General features: G+C 39.3%; 1 long non-coding RNA gene across 2 annotated transcripts in view; it reads left to right on the forward strand.

The window, feature by feature from the left end:
• Nucleotides 1-6,557, forward strand: part of LOC112545266 (uncharacterized) — a 77,531-nt gene extending 70,974 nt beyond the window's left edge. For both annotated transcript variants that reach the window (XR_003088731.3, XR_003088732.3), the window contains exons 3-4: nucleotides 5,666-5,756; nucleotides 6,308-6,557. This is a non-coding gene — a long non-coding RNA (uncharacterized LOC112545266). The remainder of the gene's footprint in view (nucleotides 1-5,665; nucleotides 5,757-6,307) is intronic.
• The last annotated feature ends 1,231 nt before the right edge of the window (nucleotides 6,558-7,788 follow it).

Raw genomic sequence — 7,788 nt, forward strand, 5'->3', positions numbered from 1 at the left:
GAACTTAGGTAAAAATTATCATGTTGCTATCTGGATAACGGCTAGATGCCAGGTGCCAAAAGCTTGTGAGGGAGGGTCTCAGAGCCCAGTCACCAACATGACCCTAAACATCTACTCTGACAACTACATCATCTACTTTTGGGGGTTTGACTTGATGACTTCCTGAGGTCTCTTCAAACCCAATGATTCTATGCTGTTCTCAGGCCTGCAGCCTATGCCCTGTGAGACCAAGTGAATTGACTCAGGCGGTGAGGATAGGTGCTGCAGATTTTTATTGTAGTGCAGACACACTTTTAGAATATGCAAAACACTGTGTAGTTACAGTAGGAGAGACTTAGGCAGTCTGATTGAGGTTGAAAGGTTAATGGACATTATTTGCATATGCCTGGATATACAAAAAATAATAAGACAGACACTTAGCGAAGGTATTCTGGTGCAATAAGCATGTGTATCCTGGGCATGTGATCCAGAAGGAACCTGCTTACATTGAGGTATAAAAACAGTCACATCCCTAATAAGTGCAACTGTGTTGACCTAACCCCAGTATAGATGTAGCGGTCAATGAGAAAACATTTCCAACAGTGGAGCTACTACTGCAGGGGGGTGGTGTTCCTACACTGTTGGAAAAATCTCTTTAATCAGTGTAGGTTGTCTACACTATGAGGACATACTTCTAGAGCTATAGAGACATGTCTGTGCTGGTATGATCTTCCCATTGTAATCATACCTTGATTCTTTAAGCAGTCACACGGATTTAAAAATGGAGTGAGGTGCTACGCTGAGTAAAGCTGACAATCTATTTACCCTAAATCAGTAGTTTGCTATAGAAAATGCACAGTACAAGGAAATAGTTAGGCACAAATTCAGGCATGGAGGTCACTATTTATGTAAGTCCAAATTGGCAAGTTTTTAGAAAGCCACTCTAATTTACTCAGAATTGGTCAGGGTCTTGAACTTGAAGCTTTCATGAACTGAAAACGTGGGCAAATGACCAATGGTTGGGTAATAGCCTATAATTAATAATGCAGTATGTGAGAAAATTTATCATCGTATGGGTAAGATTTAGGGTAACTGGAAGACTCAATTAAACTGCCAAAGTGAACTAGGGTGTGCTCTATTACTATATAGACTAAGGTTTTAATTAAGATAGAAATGCCCTTTTTCTAGAGGTGTAAAATAAATAGCTGAGGGCATGTCTATGATGGGGAGTTATTTTGAAATAACACCATTCATTTCAAAACAACAAGGTGAGCATTCATACTACCAATCCCATTATTTTGAAATAATGGGCTTGTTATTTTGAAATAACTCTTGTTTGTGAAGAGGGATAAGCTTATTTCAAAAATAGTTATTTCAGGAATTATTATTTTGAAATAACTTGGTAGTGTAGACATAACCTTACTGAAGAATCAATTTAAGATTACATATTTAGGATGTATAGCAGAAAATAAACTTTGACCTTTTTAACAATGGAATTGTGTTCTAATATAAAGACAAAATAGTGAACTTACCCTGTCTGGAGAAGCAAACCGGTAATGTATCTAGTCATTGTGAAATAAAACTCTGAAAACTTTTTCCCTTCTAAATTTGAATGAATTTTAAGAGTTTCAGGTCATACCTCTGGGGTCCCACACAATGTTTTGCTGAATCAATTCAAAGGAACCATTCCACTGATGCAGTCCAATAAAACACCCTTGCAACATAATATACTACAATTGATTTAGGTAATTTTATTTCAGTAACCTAAGTAAAGATTAGGACTCTTGTGTAAGTCAATCAAGAAATAAATGAATATAATATAACTAAAACAGCAGCCTAGAAATTCTGTAAGTTGCAGATAAATATTTCTTGGTTACCTGCACTTCTAACAAGAGTAGATCACTCAGAATAATAAAGAACAGGTCCATAGGTTTTACTAAGCACTTTTTTCTTGTTCTTGTCTTAAAGGATATTGCCTATGTAGTATTATTTATGATTTACATTCTTTTGTCTTTGATTACTATCCTGCACACCAAGAGCTGCTGTTCTTTTCCAATGGACAAGTAATGTTTTGCTCCATTTTAAAGTGAATTGAATGTAACCTATTTTCTCTCTATTTCTATTCTTTTTTAATATAACAAGTCAACCTATATGGTATCTTAATCTACCCGAGCATCATTTCAGCACAATGGTACTGCCCAGTCCTGGCCAGTTCTCCACTACTGCCATTGAGGGAAAGAGGGAGAAAGCTGGTCTGGAATCATGTAGTGGAATCACCTCTCAGCTCTGTTCTTAGCCTATGTCTACACAGCAGTGTAATTTCAGAATAACGTTAGTTATTCCAAAATAATAAAGTCTGCATCTACACTACAAGTAGTTATTTCGATATATTGTCAAAATAATATTGAGCTGGAGGACTTTTTACTATGACTCCTATAACTCTCATAGTATGAGGAGTAAGGCGAGTTAGAGGAAGAATGCTCTTTCTTGGACTTACTGCTGTGCAGACAGCACCAAAAGCTGAAATAAGCTATTTTGATTTAAACTATGCAATTGACATAGCTCAAGTTGTGTAGCTTATTTCAGCTTTAGCCCAGCTGTGTAGATGGGCCCTTACACTGCAGGTGCTGGAAAGGTCCTCTTTATTCACACTCCTTGCAGTTGGTAAATCCCAGTTGGGTTTAGAGACATAAAATATCATGTGAGGAAAGTCACCTTTGACAATTTCAGAGGGAATATTATAGGAAGATTGATCGTCAACAGATAAATTATTATTCCTGGAGATGTATCATTGTAGAAACAGAATAAAGTGATTCTTTTCTGAACCCCCCCACCCTGTTGACAGCGATGTAATCTAATTATGTATCTATACTATGTCCCTGTCTGTGAAGTTTCCTATATTGTGCTTATCATCAAAAAATCTGAGTGCCTTCCAGCAATGTGTTAAGTAAAACAACTGCACATCTGTCACATTTGTTCTATCATCCCCTCCCCAGGAGAAAAAGCATGCACAGTGCAGTGTCTTGTTTTGGAATTTTTTGTTTTTATTTTGGTTTTTATAATACTATTGTGATTCCCCTGGAACCTTTTCCACTTAGTTCCTTAAGAATTCAGTCCAACTCTAATCTGGTGTCTCAGTTCCTTTATCTGGCTTACAGCAAAGCTATTCTGAGTTGATCAGACTCAAGTGTAATGGAGGAACATAAGCATATAACACGTCCAAAATTACACAGTGAACCTCTTGCTTTATATATATATATTTACTATACATTGCATGTATATGTTTTGTTACTTTGTAGAAACCAATCTCTGTAGAGCATGCACAATTTACTCTTTACACCATCTTATCCATTTTTACCTTGTCCATTGGAAATGGCTCCCTAGTCATCCTTCTCTTATCTTAGCTAGTGTGGACATTATGTTTCCAGCTTGCTTATCCAAATCCCCTTCTCTCCCCCGCTCCCCAAGAAATGAAGACTCATCCAGGTTCAATTACTCATGTTGGGCCGGGCCTACACATACTCATTGCTCATTCATATTGGAGAAGGCAAGTTACAAGAAGTGCACCTTGCACTTTGAATGGAAGATGAGGATTTTTGTGATAGTGTTGTGGGATGTTCTACTCACATCCAGAGTACCTCCTCCTGGCTGCATCTAGGGATTAGCTTTGCCAGGCTAACACACTTTCCTGTGATTCTGTCCCTCTATCCTTCCTGGGACTTGACTGCTCCTGCTTCATTGTGTTGGCCCTTCAGCCAGATCATTGTTGTTTTCCTCTTTCAGGGATGTATTTAAGTCTTTCAGGACTTATTGTCCCAGGCAGTCTTCCCATTCACTGACTCTTCATGGTGCCACTTCCCCATTGGCTGGGAACCCAGGCCCATCCTCTACACTGGGTTCCAGACCATGGACCCTCCAATAAGCAGTTAAGGCATGGGTGGGTTAGTCCCTGGAGGGCTCCACTGCCACATTTATCTGTGCCTCTGCAGGTATCAGAGAATGGCAGTTCTTGTTGGCCACGAATTGCCATTCACAGCCAATGCAAGCAGCAGGAAACAGCGTCCCAATCCATAACTCTTCCTGCCACTTGCATTAGTCACAAAAGGAAATTCGCAGCCAACCAGAGCTGCAAACCTCTGATACCTGCTGAGGTGCCAGTAAACATAGTGGTGGTGGCTTGCCAGGGACTAACCCTGCAGGCTACTATTTTTTTATTGCCCACCCCTGAGCTAAGGTCTTCACAGTCCAAAACATGACTGCCATATCCCTGGGCTACTTCCTACCTTACCTTCTCTCACCCTGAGAGCAGCTGCATCCCATAGCTGCCTTCACCTACTGCACTTTTTTCAAGTCCCTCCTGTCCAGCTGAGCCTCATCTCTAATTAATCCTTGTTGCTTGGTTTCTCCTCTAACTGCAGTCTAGGTGGTTAACTGGCTTACCTGGACATCTTACCCCATCAGGTCTTGTGTGGGATGGACACCCCATCACAGATGGTTGTTCATTCCCTTGAGAGTTCATTTCATAATCTCTGACCAACCCTCTGAGAAAGATCTGTCTCCTGCAAAGAAGAGCTTTGCTCTTGGTATAGAAAGATCCATTGTGCCATGGGAATATAGCTGTTGACCCTGGTTTTCTCCTAGACCTTTAAATATCCTAGGCCTGGGCCACAGAGTGATTTGAAGAGAAAGACTCAGATCTCCAACTTGATGAAATATTTGCATGTATCTATCAAAATTTGTGTAACTATGTGTGTCAATATTTTCTATGCTTTCTCTCCAAATGCAAACAGTTGGGCATCACACCAAATGGACTGAAGGTGAAAAATCCATTGCAATCAACATACTGCACAGACAACTGTGAGAGATTATGAACCTCGTTATCTCTAGCCTGCATATTTATACCTGCCTCTGGAGATTTGCACTACATGCATCTGATGAAGTGGGTCTTTGCCCACAAAATCTTATGCTCCAATACATCTGTTAGTCTATAAGGTGCCACAGGACTCCTTGTTGTTTTTGCAGATCCAGAATAACACGGCTACCCCTCTGATACTATGCTTAGTGGGAACATTTTAAAAATGAAATTAACATTAAGTACATTCACAAGATTTATTTTTGGTATCTACTGTTTGTGTCTGTTTCAAAGCAAGGATAAAACACATAAGGTGCATTGACCTTAGTTGTATTTGGACAGCCAAATCTTTTAGGCAGTTTTAAAAATATCAGGCACAGACAACATGAATATATTCACTCTGCTGGACCTATTCTTACTACAGTACCTGTTGCTTGGCTGCTAACTGCTTTGGGAACAGGAGCCAAATCATTAGGTAATGTAAATTGGTATTAAATTGTAAGTTTCTTGGGGCTGGGACTGTCTTTTTGTTCTGGTTTTTTTAGGTGCCTAACATGGAGGGGCCCTGATTCATGACTGGAACTCCTAATTGCTCAGACTATACAAAAGACAAATAGTAATGTCAACAGTGGATAAAAACCTAGTCGTGCAAATACAGGATGATAAGTAGTAGTATCTGTTAAGATTTTCTGAACATATACTCTCAGTAAATTCCAGCTCATTATTCCTCCCAACCTTTTTGAGGCTTTTTTTGTGTGTGCTCTTTATAGCTAACTAATTTCAAGCTTGTTGCTCATTAGTTATACAGTTTTCTTTTCTTTTTTGCTTGATTAGTTGGAAACACACAAGAGAAAACTCTGCAAGGAGATTGTAGACTTAGAAGTAAATTATTGTCAAGGTACAAGTTAAAATCCTTTTGAATAAGGTAAGCAGATGATCCCATTCTAAGCAGATGATCCCATTTGGAGTTCAGCCCTGCCAAATCTGCAAATGTTAAGATAACAGCTAGAAAATGAAGAACATATGCAATTAGTTTTTTCAGAAATGTCTGATAGCTGGTATTATAGATAGATATTGTTTATTGGAAATGGAACAAAGTAGATTACAGAAATTGTAGTCTGAGTTTCAGAAAGTGGGATGGGAAATGAAAATAGGCTAATGTATTAAAAGATGTATTGTGAAACTGTGGTTTAATGGTCTACATGTACAATGAACAAAGAAATGTTATAATGACTACTTGCCAAGAGAATAATGCAAGTGATCACTCGATCCCTAATGATCCTGTAGTTAAATTGCCCTGGGAATCCCCTCAAAGACACCTCATAAGCAAAACATAGTTTAGGGAACACAGGATGCCACTTTATTAAATAAATAAACAGGAATATAAAAACCCAGCGGGAAATTAATATGCTCTTTGTAATAAAGCTTGGCTATAGTTGCTAATTCTGACATCAGCCATTGTATCTTAATTCACAGGCTTCAAAGCTGAACATTTGTCAAGCCAGGAATATCATCTGGCACCCATGCCTGGACACATCACTTACATGAATCTATGCTCCTGCCTTGAAGTGAGGGTTAAACTGAATTAAACTAAAGGAAGTCTCTGCTAATGAATTTTGTTTGGTCAAGGTACCCAGGAACACCACCACTCTGGGATTCTGAATATATCACTATAGATATACTCCTCACCTTCTTACCATCAGAGCCCAGTCAAATAATTATCCCTGAAAAAAACCTCTAAGTCTGCCCCTGGAGTTGTGATATAGTATAGTACAGTTTGGAAAACTCAAACACAATGCTGGCTTGTCCCAAAGTAAGGTTGCCAGCCCTCCAGGATTGCTCTGGAATCTCCAGAAATTAAAGATTAATTAAAATTATGTCATGTGATAAAACATCCAAGAATACATCCAGCCAAAATTGGCAACTCTAGCCCAAAGAGTAAAGACAAGACAACGGTAAATTAACATCACAAGAATGTTCAGGATAAGAACCAACCACTCACCCTAAGCCCAGCGCACAGGAGCAGGGAGGTTAGCAGGGCAACCTTGCTGAAGCAGAAGAAGAGGCATTTGAATGGCCCTTAGCTCCTTTCCCAACCTAAATGAAGAGGGGTGTAGCTCCCTCCTTTCCTCCTAGCCAATAAGGCAGCACCTTAGAGCCCGAGGCTCAAACTTTGGAATGGCCTGACACAAAGCAGGGCTATGATTGGTTGTGAGGAACAAGTAACCCCTAGAATCCACGTAGGGAAATCTCCAACAAATCCAGTCCAGTTGGCCAATGCCTAAACAACCTGCAAATGGAATAGAGGGGCTAATGGGGATATGAGATGAACTGTCTAAGTACAAACCTGCCTCATATAAATATTGTGCATACATAAATCTATATGGTCGCAACATATATATTAATATGTATGCATTAGGATCTGGCTTGTGACCCACTTGGGGAAACTTATTTACATTGCCTCACTACAAGGGCAAAATTATACAGCAATGAAGCATGAATTTGTAACAAATGACACTTGCCAAGTTTTTTAGTTCTATTCAGAGGCTATCACTCAGTTTTATGACTGTGGTAAATATTAGATTGTTAAGACTGGAGGTTTCCAGTCTTAAGTGGGAAAAAGTTCATGATAAGGGAAAATAAATTAAATTGATGGTTTTGAATTCAAGTTTGGCAGGACGATGGCAGTGGACTTCATTTAAAGAGAAAGAACTGGTGGATGCAATAGTGAGTTAAGCAGGGGACACAAGCAATAAAGAGAAATAGCACAGATGGATTAACAGGTGGTGTGGGCATAGCACAAAGAGAAGATGGATGGAATACTAATAGTGGAAAAATATGACCAGATTCAATAAAAAGTCAGCTGAATTGCAGTGTAGGATACTAAATTTTGGAGAGCAGAACCACAAATCCATCTGGGACATTTACTGTTGATTCAGGATCTTGCCAATGCCTGC

This window comes from Pelodiscus sinensis, chromosome 2 (genome assembly GCF_052426305.1).
Source record: "Pelodiscus sinensis isolate ZL-2025 chromosome 2, ASM5242630v1, whole genome shotgun sequence".
Classification (NCBI taxonomy): domain Eukaryota; kingdom Metazoa; phylum Chordata; order Testudines; family Trionychidae; genus Pelodiscus; species Pelodiscus sinensis.